The sequence below is a fragment of the Chiloscyllium punctatum genome, chromosome 7 (assembly GCF_047496795.1).
Source record: "Chiloscyllium punctatum isolate Juve2018m chromosome 7, sChiPun1.3, whole genome shotgun sequence".
In the NCBI taxonomy this organism is placed as follows: Eukaryota; Metazoa; Chordata; class Chondrichthyes; order Orectolobiformes; family Hemiscylliidae; genus Chiloscyllium; species Chiloscyllium punctatum.
Genome location: NC_092745.1, coordinates 44,176,187 through 44,197,618, shown reverse-complemented (window position 1 = coordinate 44,197,618; position 21,432 = coordinate 44,176,187). Strand labels below are relative to the sequence as shown.

Here is a 21,432-nt window from a genome sequence, read left to right as displayed (position 1 = left end):
GGAATAGATGGGTTGAGGCAGTTAATGTCCCAGTGGCAATTGGAAATGAAGAGATCGAGGGCAGTTAATAGACCGGCATGGGGTGTCCAGATGGATGGAGTGTGTTGGAGGCGGGTAATGGGGTCCTTGGAGGGTGGGCAAGAGTTTTGATTGAAAAAGTAAGCTCAGAGGCGGAGGCGGTGGAAGAAGTGTTTGACGTCACAACACGTATTGAATTTGTTGATGCGTGGACGGAGGGGGATGAACATGTAAGGCCTTTGCTGAGGATTAATCATTTGTCCTCAGTAAGGGGGAGGTTTGTGGGGATAGTGAAAACATGGCAGGGCTGGGAGCTAGAACCTGGTATAGGTGTGGAGCTGGGAGTCGGGCAGAGACTGTGACTGGAGTGGGCGTAGTGGTAGGGGGAATGGGGAGTGGAATCATTTGCAGAGGTGATGCCCCCCTCAGGGTTCTGGGGGGGAGCGGGATTGTGACAGTGGGATCGTGGCGGGGGGGGAGAGAGAGAGAAGAGGGCATGTTGGCAGTGTGCAGGTAAGTGGCGTTGGTGGAGGCGGATGTCGCGGAACACGTGACTTCAGTGATGACGTAGGGGATGGAAGTGATGAAAGGCGTGGTGGAGGTGAAGTCCTTACGGGCGGAAGTGGCTGCAAAAGCAGCCGTGATGGGGATGGAAGTTGCGTGGCATCGGGGGTGATGTGGGGCTGGAAGTGATGTCAGAGGGAGCGGAAGTGGCTGCGGCGAAGTCAATGGGGGTGGGGTGCGCAGAAGTATATTCTCAGTCGGGCCTTATGTTGGTCCCGGCAGTGGCAGGTCTTGTGGCGGCGATTGGTAGTCCGGCAGTTTTGGCGACTGTTGTCTGGCTGGTGGTCGCGAAGGTGGCATGAGTGGCCGTGGCTGCAAGCTGCTGGTCAGTGAGAGCGGAAGTGATGTCATTGATCACCGCGGTGATGGTGCTGTCCCGCCTTGTGACTGATGGCAGCAGAGCAGTTCCGGAGGTCAGGGGAAGCTTCTGGAATGTTCGAGGAGTGTTGGTTATTGTAATGGGTATAGCACTGGAGTTTAGCACAGTGAGGTGTGATTTCATTGAAGTGTAGAAGATCCTGAACGCTCTTGACAAGGTGGACATGGAAAGGATGCTTCATGTTGTAAGTTCGTCTAGAACATTGTTTTAAGATTAAAGGTCACCCTTTTAGGAAGAAATGTGGGAAAATTCTTTTTCTTAGGGTTGTGTGATTTCTGTACTCTGCCTCAGAAGGATCATAGACTCATACGTGTTTACAATATACACGGAGTCCATTCAGTTCATTGTGCCTCTGCCAGTCAACAAAGATCTGCTTATACTAATATCATTTAGCTCTTGGCCCTTAGACCTAAAGGTGATGTCAATACAAGTTAATGTCATAAACACTGCTTAACTGCTATAATAATTTTTGGGGAGAAAGTGAGCACTGCAGATGCTGGAGATCAGAGCTGAAAATGTGTTGCTGGAAAAGCGCAGCAGGTCAGGCAGCATCCAAGGAACAGGAGAATCGACGTTTCGGGCTTAAGCCCTTCTTCAGGAATGAGGAAAGTGTGTCCAGCAGGCTAAGATACGAGGAAACTGGAGAAATCTGAGTTCATTCCTTGTGGTTGGAGGATTCCTAGGCGGAAGATGAGGCGTTCTTCCTCCAACTGTCGTGTTGCTATGGTCTGGCGATGGAGGAGTCCAAGGACCTGCATGTCCTTGGGGGGGGGGGGAGTTGAAGTGTTGAGCTACGGGATGGTTGGGTTGGTTGGTCCGGGTGTCCCAGAGGTGTTCTCTGAAACGTTCCGCAATTAGGCGGCCTGTCTCCCCAATATAGAAGCGGCCACATTGGGTGCAGCGGATGCAGTAGATGATGTGTGTGGAGGTGCAGGTGAATTTGTGGCGGATATGGAAGTATCCCTTGGGGCTTGGAGGGAAGTAAGGGGGGAGGTGTGGGCGCAAGTTTTGCATTTCTTGCGGTTGCAGGGGAAGGTACCGGGAGTGGAGGTTGGGTTGGTGGGGGGGGTGTGGACCTGACAAGGGAGTCACGGAGGGAGTGGTCTTTTCGGAACGCTGATAGGGGAGGGAAGGGAAATATATCCCTGGTGGTGGGGTCCATTTGGAGGTGGCGGAAATGACGGCGGATGATATGCTGTACATGGAGGTTGGTAGGGTGGTAGGTGAGGACCAGTGGGGTTCTGCCCTGGTGGCGGTTGGAGGGGCGAGGCTCAAGGGCGGAGGAGCGGGGAGTGGAAGAGATGCGGTGGAGGGCATCGTCGACCAAGTCTGGGGGGAAATTGCGGTCCTTGAAGAAGGAGGCCATCTGGGTTGTACGGTTTTGGAACTGGTCCTCCTGGGAACAGATGCGGTGGAGACGAGGGAATTGGGAATATTTTTGGCTCAACTACCTTTTCAGGAAGTAAGTTCCAATCTCCCACCACATCTGAGGGAAAGAAAAGCTCTCTCCTCAACTCTCCTTTTAGCCTTCCATCTCTTAGCTTATTATTGCCTCTTGTTATTGACCCCTCTACTAATGAAAATAATGGCTTCCAATGCACTCTATCTATGCCTCTCATTAACATAGAAATATAGAAATAAGCAAGAGTAAGCCATTCGACCCCTTGAACCCTTGAAACCAGCTCCACCATTCATTATGATCAGAACTCAATAGCCTAATCCTGCTCTCTCCTTATATCTTTTGATTCTTTTAGCCACAGGAGTTGTATCTACCTCCTCCTTGAAAACACACAATGTTTTCCTTCAGTCACTTTCTGTGGCAGTAAATTCAACAAACTCACCACTCTCTGGTGAAGAAATGTATTTTCATCTCAGTCCTAAAAGGTTTACACCTTGTCCTTAAACTACGTATAGGAGTTGAGACATTATGTTCAGGTTGTACAGGACATTGGTGAGACCTCTTCTGGAGTACTGTGTCCAGTTCTGGTCTCCCTGCTATAGGAAGGATATTATTAAGCCGGGGACGGTCAGAAGAGATTTACCAGCATCTTGCCAGGAATGGAGAGTTTGACTTATAAGGAGAGTTTGGAGGCTCAGACTTTTTTCACTGTCGCATAGGAGATGGATCGGGACGGTCAGGTCAGGTTAGGAGTGAATATGGGTTTAGTGGAGAAGTTGAGTTGAGAGAGTGTGAAGTGAGAGACGTGACCTTATAGAGGTTTAAGAAATATAGATAAGGTGATGTCAGATGTCTTTTTCCTAGGGTCTAGGATTTCAAGACTCGGGGACATATTTTTAAGGTGAGAGAAGAAAGATTTAAAAAAGATGAGGGGCAACCTTTTTTTTAAACATAGTGCTTTGTGTGTCGAATGAACTTTCAGAAGCAATGGTGGGTGTGGGTACAGTTACAATGTTTAAAATTCATTTAAGATAAGTATATGAAAAAGAAATGGTTGGAGGGGTATGGGTCAAGTGCAAGCAGGTGGGACTTGTTTAGTTTGGGATTATGGTCAACATGTCAAAATGTGGCACTAGAAAAAGTACAGCAGGTCAGACGGCATCCGAGGTGCAAGAAAGTCAATGTTTTGGGCACAAGCCCTGATAAAGGATGCTACCTGACCTGCTGCGCTTTATCCAGGGCCACACTTTTCGATTTTGACTTTCCAGCATCTGCAATCCTCACTTTCTCCTATTATGGTCAATGTGGACTTGTTAGACCGAAGGGTCTGCTTCCATGCTGTATGACTCAAGCAATCTTGACTTGAAAGATGCTACCAAACCTCTGCTACTCACTTAACAATTACAAAATGATACCATCAGACCAGCATACATTCAATGTCCAGCAAGCTGGAAGCATTAACAGTTTCTGAAATAATTATTTTAAAATTATTACTTTTCCATCCCACACCTTTGCTTGGCCAAAGGGATGGATTGGAAAAGTGAATAGTTTTTGCTTGGCCAATGTTAATACCTGGGGTGACACTGAAATTATGATCCCTTATTTTAATCCCTGTCCACGTCAAATTTCAAATGTTACTCGCTATATATTATGTATTTAAAAATATTCAAGTTCTACAGTTTTAAATTTTAGTTTAAGCCTGAACTGCTTAAGGCAATGAAAAGGATCTCCTAAAGAAACAGGATCAGATTGCATACAATGGAACTGCTTTTCTAATTTGCTGTTACATTGTTCTTTTGAGGCCTGTATTGTACTTTTGGTGCTGTAAATGTTGCTATTCTGTTCATTGTCAATACTGCAAGTTAATGTCCTTTTGTTTTGCAACTTGGACGGTCTTCAATTATAACATTTCTGATTTTGCATGGGTATTGCAGAGACAAACACAAGGTGAGAAGCAGTACAACTTTACTTACCTAAGTGTCTGCTATGGATGTTGCAAAAAGTAAATTGATCATGATGCATGAGTCCACACCAACCCTCCGAAGAGCAACCCACCCAGACCCATACCCCTTCACCTAATACTACGGGCAATTTAGCATGGCCAATTCACCTAACCTGCACATCTTTGGATTGTGAGAGGAAACCGGAGCACCCGGAGGAAACCCACGCAGACATGGGGAGAATGTGCAAACTCCACACAGACAGTTGCCCGAGGCAGCAATTGAACCCGGGTCTCTGGTGCTGTGAGGCAGCAGTACTAACCATTGTGCCACCGTGCCGCCGCTTATCTCTGACTTTAGCAAAGGAATATGCACTTGCCTTCCTGCAATTTTTCTGTGAGAGCTTCTGATGTCAGATCTTTTATAACTGATTGAATGGAGCAGAGCTCGAAGGAAGCGGCATTCAGAATACAAGCAGAAGCCGCACCCTCTTTTTCATAGAAATGTTGCAGTGCAAAAGGAGGTCATTCAGCCCATCATGTCTGTAAAGGCTTTTTAGAATTGAAATTTTCCAAAGCTGTTTTGAAAAGAAAGAAAAGATAAGTGTGTAATATAAATGTAGAAAGTAGTTGGGTGAGTTAAGCAGCAGGGTGGATGGATAAGGTGGCTGATTGATTAGATGGGAAAGTAGGACGAAGGCAGGGGATAAAGTAGCTCATTGAGATGGGTAGGGTAGCAGATGGATGAAGTGGTTTGGTACATGAGAGGGGTAAAGTGACAGCTGGGTGAGGTGGATTGGGACAGTCAGGTCAGGTCAGGAGTGAGTAAGGGTTTAGTGGAGAAGTTGAGTTGAGGAGGTGTCAAATGAGAGACCAGTCAGTTGAGTAAGGGAGGGGTAGGGGGAAATCAAGGAGTAAGGTCAGTGTGAGTGATTGCAGGAGTGGTGTATTCAGACCTGTAATTACCCAGGAGTTAGACTCTGATTTTTCTGTCTATCCAAGTAATTATATAAGAACAGTCCAAAGCCTCTGTAACTTAGATTTGAAAAACAATTCTCCGGCTTCCTAGGATCCTTTAAAAAAAACAGAGTGTTCAAAATTCCAAGGAATTCTTAGGGTTTTTTTGCATTGAGATTTAAAAAGATTCCAAAGCACATTTTGGGAGTGTTACATCAGCACCTGACTGTCTGGAAGCACAGAAGATCTGGATTAATCCACCTATATATTCTGTGCGTGTGCGCTTCCCTCCACTTCACCTGACAAAGGAGCAGCGTTAGCAGCTGCCAGTTTCCCGATCAACAGCAGTTAACCTTTAACTACTATCATGGAATTGACCTTAAAAGGGTCAGAACTAATTAAGTACAGGTGTACTTTTACAAATAAACTGCCATGCTGAAGGCTATATATTGTCTATGAACAGTGCTGTGGGAGATCAGCCAGTATTGCAAAGTTTTTTTTTACACTTAATGCAATTTCTGTTAAATAATTTTAAGTTCACTAAACACTCGGGCAATGTCACGTCAAAAGGATGAAATACTGTGTTGCTTTGAGAATATAAACCACAGGCTCTTAAAGAAAATCTGTCACAGTGACAGAATAACTTTTGTATGCCTGAGATTTGAGCATGCTATGTTGCAAGCAGTCAGTGTTACTTGGTTATTTGTGAATTGCTAAACTCCAATATTTGTTAACTAGAATAGATTTTTTTAATGTCATTTATATTTTTCCATTGCTTTGGTTGCCTTTATCACGAGAACAATTTATGGAATTGTAATTTGTAAATCCACATGTTTATGGGTTTGCACCAGTAAAATGAGCATGAAAAGTCATAAAGATTTACAGCAGATAAAAAGACCCTTCAACCCCTCTCATCCACTCTGTTCAGAAACAACCACCTAACTACTTAAGTCCCATTTTCCAGCACTTGGCCTTATATGCCTTGGCATCGCAAGTGCACATATAAATACTTCTAAAATGTTATGAGGGTTTCTGCCTCTACCACCCTTACAAACAGTGAGTTCCAGATTCCCACCACACTCTAGGTGAAAAAAGATTTTCCTTAAGTCTCTTCTAAATCTTGTCCCCCATGCCTTAAATCTATGCCCCGGCCATTAATCACTCCTTCAATGGACAATGTTCCTTCCTGTCTGCCCTATCTCTACCCCCTCATAATTTGATGCACCTCAATCTCAACTCTCAAATTCCTTCTCTCTAAGGAAGACAATTCCAGTCTATCTGATTTATTTTCATAATTGAAACTCTCCAGCCCTGGTAACATCCTGGCAAATCTCCTCTGTACCCTCTCCAGTACTATCACATCCTCCTATAATGTGAATTCCAGAACAGATGTGTCCTAACCAATGTTTAATACAGTTCCAGCATAACCTCCCTGCTCTTAAATTTTATGCCTCAACTAATAAAGACAACTATACCATATGCCGCCTGAATCACTTTATCCACCTGTTCTGATACTTTGAGGGATTGGCTTACGTGCACACCAAGCTTCCTCTGATCCTCAGTACTTCCCAGGTTCCTACTGTTCATCATGCAATCCCTTGCCAGATTGGCACAATTCCACAATGGATGCATTAACGTTCTTGAGATGAAAGAACCTCCAATCTCTGCTTTAGTTAATCTAGGTTAAAAATCATGCAACAGGTTATAGCCCAACATGTTTATTTGGAAGTACAAGCTTTCAGAGTGCTACTCCTTCATCAGGTGGCTAGTGGGGCAGGATAATAGGATACAAAATTTAAAGTAAAAGATCTGCAAACCCATTCTAAGTAATTAAAAACTTAACGGCAGTCTAGGTTTGTTCAGTACACCGCATTAGTTGTATGACATTTTGATCTTTTACTATAAATTCTCTGTCCTATGATCCTGCCCCACTAGCTACCTGATAAAGGAGCAGCGCTCCGAAAGCTTGTACTTCCAAATGAACCTGTTGGACTATAACCTGGTGTTGTGTGATTTTTAACTTTGTCCACCCTAGTCCAACACCGGCACCTCCATGTCTCAGTTGATCTATATAGGTATCCATTCTCAGTATATGATTGATCTTTGATGTCTATGCAATATGAGAAGTTCTAAGTCTATTCCTTATGTACAGAACTTAAGAAAAAAAGTGTTGATACATTGCATTCTTTGTGAAGAGACACCTAAAATACTCTAGCTAAGTTGAGAGAAACTTGGTGAGACTTGATCATCTTTCTAAAAAGAAAATATATATGCCTACTGCTGTTTTTCTGTACATGTAAACTTTATTTGAATTTGATTACTGGTGGTGCCACAGCCCAAGCTTCTTCCACACACCATAAATCCTTCATACCATACGTGTGAAATAGGTTGCTTTGGTTATTCACTTGCAGTGGGAGAGGGAGTCTGCCCCTTACTATATTTCATGGTTTCATTTTTGTCAAGTGTTCAGTCTAGGATTTTGTTGACTTGGCAGTTCAGACTTATTAACTAGAGAATGTAATTTGAAGATGCAGCAGTTCTGTCAGTATGATGTCACCGCACAAATTAGTAAAACATTTACTAGGAAGTTGTGTCATTTTGATCTGTCCACATTGTTGTTTAGCAGGCAGAAAATTGATATTGCTAAATAATTCAATTTCTGCAATAAGTTGTGCATAGCCTAAAAATATGCTATCCCCTTCTTATTAGTTCCCTCTTGTTCATTATCTACAGGCTGCTCCTTGGAAACAGCATTTAAAAGTAATAGAGTCAGACTCCCAAGTATACAGGAGTATGAAAGCAGAAAGTGACTTAACATTTCATACAGTGTTCATTACGATAACAACTACAAGTGGCAACTGTATTTATGCAACCTTAAGCCAGTCTGGCAGCATTGTGCAGGAAAGATGTTTCGAATCTAAAATGACACTTTTTCAGAACCCTTCCATCAAGTTGTCAGACTATTTGTCTGACATCCAGTCCTGGATGAATATTAGTGTCTACAGGCAAACAATGGAAAGATAGAAGCAATTGTCTTTAGCCCCACCATAAGCTGTTACTTGGCTACAGTCTCATTCCCCTTGTCATTTACTGACTCACATTAAACCAAGACTCTTCATCATCTCAACTCCTGGTTGACTATGTATTAAGTTCACTTCTCCAAATATTTTCCTTCATAAACACTAGCTACATTCACATCCATTAGTTTGCCTGCATCTGTTTTGCTTAAGTGTATCTTAAGCTGAAACATTATTCATCTCCCACCTTGACTATTCCACTGCTCTTATGTCTAGCTTCCATTCTCCATCATCAAGAAACTTCAGCATACCCAAAACTCTCTTGTATACATCCTATCCCTTTTTCAAGGGCCATTTACCAATTGCTTTTTGTTGGCTGTTTCAGTTTTAGTTCAAATTAATTGGTGGTGCCTCAGCCAAAGCTTCTCACATCTTACATGTGAAATTGATTGTTTTGGTCTTTTGGTTGTCATAGGAGAGGGAACCTTTGTTATAATTTATGTATATTTAATCATATCTCCAGGGTCTAGGATTTGCTGAATAGGCAATTCAAATGGCTGAACATGGTTGAATTCAGACCACCAGCCTGAGGTACTCGTGCACTGATGTCCTCAGGCTGGGACGATTGACCTCCAACAACCACAATTCGGTTTGACTCATCCCCGATTCACATTGATTCCAGTTTTGCAAGGGCACCTTGATGCTATATTTGGTAATACAGTATACTGCCTTAAGTTCAGGTCTTCTGTCCATGTTTGGACCAAGGCTGTAATGAGAAAACCCTTGTGTCGCTCCAACTTTTGCCTCTAGTTATTATCCACTTCCTTTACCCCACCATTGACATCTGTACTTTCAGCCATTTGAGCTGTTACACTCTAGAATTTCCTCCTTGAACCACATCATTTCCTTTCTTCTTACAACAGCCTTGTTAAACCACATTTCTTTGACCGGACTTTGTCACTTTTCCTCAAATTTTCTTTGGGCTGGTGATAATTTTTTGTTTGAATGTACCTCTGTGAAATGTCATCAGACCAGTAATTAAAACATCCATTTTCTGTCAAGGGTGGCTACTTGTTTCAGGGGCTTCTCATTCAGTATTCTTCTTTATTCTCACTGGCTCATTTATTAGATGGTGCATTTTAATAATAACAATACTACTGCATGTAAGTTTACATTACTTATGGTCGGAGCCAGGTTTGAAAGAGTTCAGTAATATCTTCAAGAACTATCAAAATTACATTGACTTTAAAGATACAACACAAAATGAAAGTGCAAATTTCCTATAATCCATGGTATTTAATTGGCACAATACAACAGTTATAAATTAAGCATTTTTTTGTCCAAAATAACTACACACAAGCTATCACCCTAAGCACATCACCTATTGGTAAGGTCACAGCTAATGTATTTCCATCACAAATGCAAAAAGAAGATAAACAAAATTTAATCAGGCTTTTTATAATGTCAAGGATCTCAATCTCAGATTTGAACTTAACATTTCATACAGTGCTCATCACAGTAACAACTACTAGTAGTTCCTGTATTTGTGCAACTTTTTAAGCCAGCAATTCTACTTTCATTTCAAAGGAATTTAATAAATGTTAAAATTAAAATAATATGTGAAAGCCATCCACTCCCCTCTCCTGTTGCTACCTCCACATTAAAACTTCTTGTCCCAGAATCTTCCTTCCTGTATCCTTCTTCATCAGCCCCCTTTGCAGCCTCCTCTTCCACCCCTCTGCAGTCTCCTCCCACCCCACGCACCCGACAACTTCCTTCCCCATTCTCCCTTTTAGACCCTTTCTCTTCCTTGGAGCCTCCCTCTCTTCCCCCTTCTCACAGCTTCCCTTTTCCTTTCCTTACAACCTCATTTTACCACGCCTTTGCAGCCTCCAACTCTCTCCACCATATAGCTTCTGTCTCCCACCAACCTCTCCTTGCAACCTCCTTCCTCTTCCACCACCCCATCCTCCACTGATCCAAGAGCTGGATTTCTCTGCTCATTTGACCCCGACAAAAGGCACCCTGGCAACAGTCTCTTTACTACTGCTTATACTGAACTGTTGTTTTTTCTTCAATCATGGTGTGTTTTTATTCTGTGTTTTCAGCTACTAGGCTCACTAGTGAACCTTTCAGCAGCAAGTGCAGAAGAGAAGCAGTCTCTTATGGCAGAAGCAGCTCTTCCCTAAACTTGTCAGTGCTTCTTGTGAGGGTGTTATTGTTTTAATTGATTGACCCCATGACTTAATCTTCAAAGGTATCTTGCTAGTTTTCAGGAATGAAATAACCCATTGCCTCCATGCATTTTGAGTGACACACGGGTTGCCTTATCACATTAAAATTACAAATACATGTTGATGAATCTATAATTTCCACAATTTGGTAAAAAATCTTGGACAACTCAGCAAATGGTCGTATAACACTGACTTTGAGGCCTGTTATTGGTTACTAATGAGGTCAGTCTATTTAAGTAAGGTATTTGGTATAAGAAGTAACATGAGGCAACATTTGGGATGGTATGGTTGTGAATTCTAGTTCATAACTGATATTCATTGCAAGCTGTTAGTTCATGCAATAAAGTTTAGCTGTAGATTAATGGGGACATCTAATTGAGAAACTGATACTCCAATCTGAAGTGTATAGAGTTCAGACAAATTTGGAGCTGATTACAGTTAAAAACTTACCTGGTTATCATACAAGGTCAGAGGAGGGTTGTTACTTAGACATGAAAGACCCACCTCTGGGCTTGTCATGGAGCCAGAAGGTCTACACTTGCTTTTATAAAAGCTTTATGTTACATCTGTGGTTTACAAATCAAATTAAGAAAAATCTAGGTTATGAACAAGATGGTTCCTTATCAGAACCAGCAGTTCTGGGAGACAGGAGTTCTTAAACTCTTATTAAGAATAAAGGTTGATCATATAATTACAAAAGCAAGGAGGTGTGTTGAAGGTAAGCTGTTTTATTTCCTCACCATGTTGTCATGGAGACAGAATTTTGGGGTATAAAGTTCCTTTGTTTAGCTTTTCTGTATGGGTTTGCTAACAGATGCAAGCAGATCAGTTTGGGAGTGGACAGAAGCATTACAGCTTTGGTCTTATGTAGACCGCAACTAACTGAGCGAGCGATAAGAAACTTAACATTAGTCAGACCTGCACTCGAGCAGGATAAATACCAACTTTATCATCCATCTCAAAGAATGCAGCTGGACGATTGTAAGCTTTATTAAGTTTGAAGCTTGAGGAAGAAATCTATAGTGATTCTCACAGAGCCTTATGGCAGAAAGTAACTGGTCAACTTGGAATAAGCAGGAGAAAGCATCTAACAAAATGCTGTAAGATCAGCAGCTATACAGAGGTTGTGGGAGTTTAGCGAGTTATTAGCAAATGGGGATGTTCCTGATGCTAATGAAATAGGACGATAGAGCTCTTCAATATATGGTTGTAGAGATTGTGCAGGAAGAAGGACTTCAGATATTTTAGCCATTAGCGCCACTTCTGGGGATGTTGAAACATGTGCAAGTCAGATTGGATACACTTGAATAGTGCTGGAACAGATATCTTCCCAAAGGATTTTGCTGGTGCTGTTGGAGAAGGGTTAAACTAACTTCACAGGCAAATTGAAACTAGAGTGCAGATTCAGAAAGGGGAGAAAAATGAAAAGTAAGATAGACAATTTGTTAGCATGCTTAGAAGGCAGTGGAAATAAAGTCAGATAAAGCCAGAAATGGCTGCTCAATATTCCAGTTTACTTGATCTTTTGATGAGATAGGGAATACAAGGGAAGGGAGTCACTGTATTGACAGCTGTGTGAAGGAATGACATAGAAGAATAATCGTCAAATGCTTAGATGGATTGAACTGAAGAATCAAAAATAACTGTTACTATTGGAAATATACTTTAGACCTTCAAGAGAAAGAAAGAGTTAATATGTAAGTGAATCTTTGATAAGAGCAAAAGCCACAGAGCAGTAATAATGAGGGATTTCAACAACCCTAATGTTAACTGGGATCAAATAGTGTGAAAGATTCAATAAGAACACATATCTTAAAATACTTTATGGAAAATGTTTTTATCCAAAATATGGCAAGTCTAACAAAAGGGATGTTCTGGATTTAGTGTTAATGACAGGTGAAAGGGATATCTGTTAAGCATTTTGTGGAAATAGACAAAATTCAGTTAAGTTTAGGGGAGTTAAGAAAAAGAGAAAAGATAAACTGGAAATCAAGGTTCTCAACTGGAGAAATATAAAATTACATAAGATTTTCAGGGGTCTAGATGGCCTGGATAGGAAGATATTAGTTCACTTGGTTGGGGGATCCATAACTAGGCAGCGCACATTTAGTTAAAGAGGGAGAAGATTTAAAGGGTATTTGAGGAGAAGGCTTTTCGGATTATTCTTTATAGTCCATGCAGCTGTAAGCTCCTTCCATTCTGTAAATTCCGAGAATTCTTTCCATGTAATTCTTGGAAATAAAACCATGACTAGTGTAACTTAATCACTTTTGTCTTTTTAAAGTAATAAATTCAACTTTGGAATACATTTTTGCCATTTACTTTATTCTAGGTTGAGCATGCAATGTATTTTCACAGACAAAGTTGTGAAATGAAATATTAATGATTCTGGAAATGATCAATACATTCACTGCTAGTATGACTAGTCGTTGCTTGCAAAGATGACTGTTACTCCTGCCATGTTAACACAGATGAATTACTCATATCGTATGATTTAGTGTTTTTAAGCTGATGTTCCAAACCTCAATCCAGTTTAATTGTAACTTGGGTGACAATTGTACATTCTTCCTATTCCCACCTGCCCTCTTAGCATACTTTTTTTTATAGTTCTTCCTTTACCTGCTCCAAAAAAACACTCTGGAAGATTAGAACCACTTTTAAAGAGTGTACTTCCGATAAACAAATCTGGCAAGGACATTACTTGCAGTATTGAGAACTAATGCCAGCAGGGCAAGTCATTATGACTCCGTTTGACCTGTTTTGAAATGCAACCCATTGTCAAAATACTGTTACACAGGTATCTCAACTGAATGTGTATAGTTGTCAACTTATTATTCATATATGCTGAAATTGATCTTACTCAAAATATATGTAACAAAACCTACAAGATTGTTTTGGACTCTTTACATGAAACTGCCTATGTTCTGTAATTTGACATGAAATGAAAATTGAACTATCAGCAGGAATATATGCCATATTCCACAAACATAATTTGGATAAAAAGAGTCAATTGAACTCATGCTCTGACCTTTAATGTTGCTGAAATGAATTTTCAGTGCCCTTTATATTCTCTTAGTATTCTACAATGATATGCAAAACTGGCTGCAAATTGAAGTGTAATTTGGTTTAACATTCAAAACCTTGGCTTCAAACCATTAAGCCGATCATGATGTGAGCTCAGGAAACACATTTTACTGTTCAAGCAGGGGGAAGGTTTATTATTCTGTTAACTAAGTCTGTTCTGTCTGTCAATTTTTATCTGTCTAAGAAATATGATATGTAAAATTTGCAACAGCATACAATATGGAGTTCCTTTTTTTGACACAAGTATGTTGGACATTAGAAGAATGAAAGATGTCTGAAGACTTAACACATACATTAACAGATTAAGTATTATTAAACAAAAATGTAACATTGTTATAAGAGCATTGACTTGGACAATTTTTAAAAGGCATATACTTTTTAGAAACAACTACTACTATTAAGTACTACCAATGATTCTTGTAGATTATTTAGAAGTGGAAAGCAATAGCCTTCTGTCTAATTTAAACCAATTAAATTTAAAAACACATTTCAGAAGGTGTAATGATATAATCCCTTTATTGTCACTTTTATTAAAATCTGAAAGTTTTCCTAAATATTTTCTTTATAACCCAGATTAATTAGGATTGCTAACTGAGTGGTAAGATTGTTGTTATACTTTACTTCCAATGCAGTGAAAAAAAACTCGAACTGAAGGAACAAAATAAGACCTATTTTAGTTCACAAAGAAAGCTGACTTAATTTTCATGCATAATACAAACCTGATTCCTTTCCTGTGTATGCGTTGCAGTAAAGCTCCAAAGTCAGATGAAAAGTTTCCAAATGTTTGCTGTTCTGGTTGTGGTGGTGTCACATGGATTTCTGAAGCAATAAGTAGACTCATGAATGTCCCACAATATTAAAGATCCATAAGCATTGTTTCCGGATAAAAGTTTGACTACATATGGTAATCTGCACGAATAAATTTGAAGGAAATGTAGCAGAATTGTTCTGTGCTAGAGTCAAATCCAGGTTCTGTTTTCAGTTAATAGAGAGATCGTGCGACTTTTAACTGTTGCTGATGCCACTGTCTGTGTTGTTTTTATTGCTTCAAGGCCAGGCTCTGTTAGATGGTGGGTGTGTAGTTGGTATACACAGAATCTCAACATAAGGCAGACTAACAGGCTCCTTAAAAACACAAGCATGAAGTTTGTAGGATCAGCCCACCTATGATGTCATGGCAGTTAGAACTAATCGAGCAAGAGGTTTTCCTTATTCCTCCTAGGATATACTTCTAGATTCCTGGCATAGGCAGATGAAATACGGATTAAATTCTTTGTTGTTTAGACATCTGCAATAGATGTGAACCAAAGGGACATGTCACTGTTCAAAAGACATATTTTCTCCCACAAGGTATCTATTCACTTCATCCTGTTAAAAATAAATCTGAAATGCAGGAAATCAAAAGACCCTGTTCACTTTAACTCAGAGGATATTTAATGCCCTGTAATTCTGGCTCAGCATATGAATTACTCACATGAACCAATCATAGTATGTGTAAAGAAGCCACATGGTCAAGGTTCTTGTGTATGATTTACGTTAACTTTGGTAGTTCCTGGTAATGTGTTTTGGACTTTGTTAAGAAAGTTGCAAGTATTTGTGTTAGGTTCCTTTTAAGTATCATTAGGTGTTAACTGTTAACAGTGTTGGGATTATTGATCTCTGCAGTTATTCAGAAATCTGTTTTGTGTGTACAAAAGTATCTAATCCTCTCAGTGTCATATTTATTCCTGACAATTAAATGTTTTCTCTTATAATCTTCACTATACACGCACACCAACAAATATTTTAGGGCTAAATTTCTCTCTTCTGATAGGAGTCAAGACCTAGAATTGCCTTTCCAAATCTGTTCCAAACAATATCCCTCAATCAGAAATTAGTAACAGTGAAGAGCAATTTTTTTACCAAAGTTCCTGATGTCAGGAGGCGTTCCATTTCTGTAAACACAAGAATGTTAATAGTTCAGCAAAACTGCCACTGCACCAGAAGAGACAGGACCGCCATTTTATGTGGCTGAAGGACCCTAACGCTTGAACTGGGCCTCTCGCTGAAGGCCTTGTTTGAGATCAGTGTTAATGAATCAGACGGAGCTGGTTCATGATGCTGTTTCCTAGTGTATGCATCAGTTGGTCATCACAGGAAGCAGTGGAAAGTGGGGCGGTTAAAACCTCCTGGGAATAGTACCCAGGTCTTGCCCTCTGCCTGGCCACAACTTGCATTGGTTGGGGTGGATAAGGAAGGAACAGCCCAAGAATTGAATCACCTGCTGATCTTACCACCAGGATTATTCTTCATTTCCCCTTGTATTCTATTCAACTTTGATCATGGTTGTGAAAGAGAATGTAGCTCTTAATATTGCATAAATTCAGGAAAAAGATTAATATTGTGGATATTCAGTAGAACTGTGCAGCAAGTTTACTATAATGATTCTGTTGCAAGTTTGCCTCCAGTTTCTCATGGGGTAAAGAATTATTAGTATGAAAATTTACCAGTAAGATGTGCCGACTATAAACCATAAATTCTGTTATGTTATTGTAGCCAGTGTCTTTTGTTTAAACTGCACGGTATCAATGCCATTCCTGTTCTATTCCAATGTTTTGATTGTGCAAACATGATGTGAAAGTGACATGCCTCTCTAATGTCTATGTAAAGGATAATGAATTCACTATTTTCTGCATTTGGTTTTGAAAGCAGTTAATGTTTTTGACTTTGCAGTACATTTTATCTGCATCTATTCCTGAACAAGAACATGACCTCATGCATTTGTTAAAATTAAGTTTTCAGATTTTACAGCAATTTTTTTCAATTTCATACCTGTATCAAACAGTGGGCTCCTTTCAAAAATGCTCTCAGGAAATGGCGACACTTCACTAGGTTTTAACCAAACTTCCTCTCATCATATTCTGGATTTCTTTGCAAATCAATGTGTGAGAAATTGCCTGTGTATTCAATCTCTAAGGTACAATTGCAAACTGATGTCAACCAACATATGGAATGCATTTTTTAAAATGTAGTTATGCTATTAGCAACTTGTTACACAGCTCAGCAAATGCACTGTAACAGTGTTATCCTCAGACAAATGTTATGAGCAACTTCTTGCAACCTAGAGAGTAAGCTGTCGAATGAAGTGCCTGGCTGTAATAGCTGAGAGAAATGTGGGCAAAATATGTTTTTATTCAGCATAACGTACTCTAACTTGTGTTAACTTCTTTTTATATGGTTCGTCTGCCTTTCTTCCAGTTTATTCTCAATATGTGTTGTGGACTCTGAAGGTATCATTGGTGCATTTATTTTTGTAGTAGCAGGTTTGCAATTTCTTCGGCTACTCATCATTGGATTCCGCCATAAGAAATTTCAATGACCTGTACTGGGACACGTTTTTGAAAATAAACACAAAGTAGTAAACACAAATTGTGCTGCTAATCACAGTACTGAAGAGAAGAGTTTTCAAAATTACATTAGAATTGTTGCTGCTCTTCTTCCACCACCGTCATCCAAACGCACCCCCCACCCCAGTATACAGGAGACCCAAATGTTGTGTTTTGGAAGACTTAACAATGACTCATTTCTTTAAATAGCGAAGAAGTCTTACTGGTCTCACACTTCACTCTTTCTTCAAACAAGATAATTATACTATTTGATATCCTCCTCCTTTGCCTCAGATATTCAGACCTTTTTATTAATGTTTGTTAGTCCATTATATAGAATACAAATCAAACTGTTTATACATTTTAAAATAATAATTCTGTGAAGATTGTGAAAAGGAAATAACTATTTCAGTTGTATTGATCATGAAACAAAGACTATCTTACAGCATTCTTGAATAGGATCGTGGATTACTTCAAATTGGCTTGTTACACGTGCTTCGTAGTTTGGAAATGTAGTGTCAAATTATGCCAGTAGTAAAATGTGGTTTCAGAACTGTCAAGTGATGCCTGTGGCTGTGTTAATATGTGGTCTGTTTGGTTAGCTTTCCACAGCATGACTCAAGCACCTCTACTTTAATTGGTTACACGTAAGAATTGCAGTACATCAGTAATAAGGTTAACCTTTCATATTATTATAGGAGTGAAGTTTAAGAATATGTTTATTGTCTTCTGTTGCCTTGAATTTTTTTTTGACAACTGAAAGAATTGATCTGGCACTGAGTATTCAGTTCACTCCATAAATTTGGCTTGCAATGAATTTCTCATTAACATTTTTGCTATAAATTTTGCTGCATTTGGTGTGAAGGCTGACTTTTGACTCGAGCTTGCATTAAATTGAGTCAAGTCATAAACTTGGTACCAGGTATTTCCTTTAATCATTATTAATGGTGATTCCTTGCATCCTACCATTGGTGATTAATAAGTGCTGATTAATGGTTGCAATTTCCCCTCATTTCTGACTTTTTTTTTTCCAAATAAGATGTGGAATTCAGTTTCTTCAAAAGCCAAAATTCCTTAAGGCTCAATCAGTTTTGTAGCATTTCCAATTTGATGTTTTTGAATTCCTTGCAATTCCTTCCTTGTATTTTTCTCCCAAGCAATCAAATTGATTTTATTTTTCTAATTTGTAGCATGGTATAAAATAGCTTCAACTTTACATCCTTGTAAAGTGGAACTTTGTTTCTGGCTATTCATGTGACGCATTTGGAGAGTTCTATTTATTTGATATAGGCAGTAATTTGGAGTTAAACTGAGCTCACTTTATATTCTGGCAGACAGGGAAGCCATTTTGGAGAAATTTTAAAAAGGAAGAGGTAGAGCTTCTCAACTGTATATCTGTGATATTCATAACACTTCAGAAACCAACAGAACTGGCAATTTTCCCAGTGCCTGGAATGATTTGCCTGAAGAGACCACTGCATATATGCTTATTGTTAAAAGTGACGGTTAACTCGACCTTTAATAATACCGCATGTTCAGTACTAAGGAGATGAAAATGTTGGAACCATAGACATTTTTGATTTTGTATGTGTTGACTTTATTAATTTCACTGTAATTTATTTCATTTTATGTTTTCCCTTTTGTACTGTACAACACATGCTCTAAATTTTTGGCTTTTTTAAAAACAGAAGGAAATCTTGAATTCACTAGTGTCACTGATTCATTGATCATCAGCATGTATTCACAAGGATTTGCGGGCATAGAAACTATCCACTCTCCATCTCGTCTTCCAGCTTAGTTATTTTGTAAAGAACAGTGGTTAGTTTTAGTATTGCATTGCTGTGCTTTGTGTAAAGCATGCTGCTTTATGTTTTGTTGAAATTGAATATTTGTGGATGTTATATAGATACCTTTGCTGCCCATATGATGATAGTCTGTTATGATCAATCTGAGCTACAAATCTTCTCAAAAATTGCTGTCAGAATCTGTTGGCTTGAAAAATTTGAGAAGCTTGGGGAAGCTCTCTTATCCTATTTAAGAGGCAAATTGTAACTTTAAAGCATTATCACATTATTTGGTGCTATTTATTATTGATATTGCATTATATACCCATCACTTATAACACTGGCACAAAAACATTTATGGAACTAGGGAATACTGGATGAACAGCAAAATTGTGGCTCTGGTCAAGAAAAAGGAGTCATAGAAGGTATAGACAGCTGGGATCAAGTGAATCCCTCAAGTATAAGGGCAGTCGGAGTATTTAGATTTAGATTAGATTTGATTCCCTACAGTGGAAACAGGCCCTTTAGCCCAACAAGTCCACACGGACTCTCCGAAGAGTGACCCACTTACCCCTGACTAATGCACCTAACACTATGGGCAATTTAGCATGGCCAATTCACCTAATGTGCACAGCTTTGGACTGTGGGAGGAAACAGGAGCAACCCGGAGGAAACCCACATAGACAACCACCCGAGCTGGAATCGAACCCGGGTTCCAGGCGCTGTGAGGCAGCAGTGCTAACCAAAGAGCCACCATGCTGATCTTGAGACAAATCAAGAGGGCAACAGGGAACATGAAATAGCTTTGGCAAATAAGGTTGAGGAGGATCCAAACGACATTCTATAAATACTTCAAGGGTACAGAAGTAACTAAGGAGAGATTAGGGCCCTTTAAAGATCAACAAGGCTACCTATATATGAAACCACAAAAGATGGGTGAGATAATAAACAGGTATTTTGCAAAATCTTTTACTGTGGAGAAGGATATGGAAGCTAGAGAACTTTGAGAAATAAATAGAGACTTCTTGAAAAGTGTCTATATTATAGTAAAGAAGACACTGTACATCTCAAAATGCTTACAAGTGGATAAATCCTCAGCATTTGATCAGGTGTTTCCTAGAACTTTATGGGAAGTTAGGAAAGCGATTGCTGGGCTCCTTGCTGAGATATCTGTATCATTGGTAGTCACGGGTGAGCTGCTGGAAGACTAAAGGATGGCTAAAATGTATTCATTATTGAAGAAAGGCGGTAAGGAAAAGTCAGGGAATTATAGACTGGTGAGCCTGAGGTAAGTGGTGGGTTGATGGGGATTTTGAGAGACAGAATTTACATTTATTTGGAAAGGCAAGGACTGATTAAGGATACTGAACACTGCTTTGTGCATGAAAAATTATGTCCCACTAATTTGATTGAGCTTTTTGAAGAAATGACAAAGAAGATTGATGAAGGCAGTGCAGTGGACGTTGTCTAAACGAACTTCAATAAGGCATTCAACAATATTCTGCATGGAAACCGGTTAGCAAGGTTAAATTACATGGAATCCAGGGAGAGCCAGCCATTTGGATACAAAATTGGCTTGAAGTAGGAGTCCGAAGGTGGTGGTGGAGGGTTGTTTTCTTGGGCTGGAGACCTGTGACCAGTGGTGTGTTACAAGGATGCTGGGTCCACTGCTTTTGGGCATTTATATTAGATTAGATTACTTACAGTGTGGAAACAGGCCCTTCGGCCCAACAAGTCCACACCGCCCCGCCGAAGCGCAACCCACCCATACCCCTACATCTAACCCTTACCTACACTACAGGCAAATTTAGGATGGTCAATTCACCTGACCTGCACATCTTTGGACTGTAGGAGGAAACCGGAGCACCCGGAGGAAACCCACGCAGACACGGGGAGAACGTGCAAACTCCACACAGTCAGTTGCCTGAGGCGGGAACTGAACCCGGGTCTCTGGCGCTGTGAGGCAGCAGTGCTAACCACTGTGCCACCGTTCTTTTCCCAAGGTTTTGCATACGAGATGCAATTCGCGCACACCAACTTCTGCAAACAGTTAAAGTTTATTAAAGCTTGTACAACGTAGGTGACCCCTTTTGACCCTCTTTGCAGGCATGCAAAGTTAAATCTAAGTGAGGCACTGAACAAAGAAAACACAGCCCCTTTATAGAGGTCAATTGGTCATGCTCCTAGGTACTCCCCCACAGTCACATGCCACTCAGGACAACCCCCAATTACTCCCTCACAGTCACATGTTACCCCAGGTACAATGGTAGGATGACATCATCCTAGAGATAATGCAACAGCTAATGCCCTAATCCTGGGGAATCATTATGCAGACGATTTCTTGACTCAGTGATTTCACCAAGACAATGCAGGTGTGACATACCTAGTTTCAGGAAATGGCTTATAGTTTAATTGAATGATAGCTTAATTTTATAATAGTAAGGGAGTAGTAGCAAATGACTGTCTAAATAAAGTGTGCATTACAATGGATAATCATCCACATTCCTATATACTGTCTGTGAGACACAATATCGCCTCCACCCACTTCCAGAATGTTCAGCTTTGCAGTTTAACTCTTTAATATTACATTAATGTCCAGAGAGATATTCCCATTTAATCTTTTAACATTACATTCCTCTCTTTTATCATTTCATGATAACTACTTAGATGACACTATCAGCTTTCATAAGAC

General features: G+C 40.0%; 2 protein-coding genes across 5 annotated transcripts in view; one reads left to right on the top strand and one right to left on the bottom strand.

Annotated features, from left to right (window-relative positions):
- angptl1a (angiopoietin-like 1a) overlaps positions 1-14,735 on the bottom strand; it is a 77,723-nt gene extending 62,988 nt beyond the window's left edge. Inside the window, exon 1 of the mRNA XM_072573454.1 lies at positions 14,311-14,735. The gene's annotated coding sequence lies outside the window, so the exon portion shown is untranslated. The remainder of the gene's footprint in view (positions 1-14,310) is intronic.
- Positions 1-21,432, top strand: part of ralgps2 (Ral GEF with PH domain and SH3 binding motif 2) — a 436,511-nt gene that overhangs the window by 331,754 nt on the left and 83,325 nt on the right. The gene's annotated exons all lie outside the window — the stretch shown is intronic.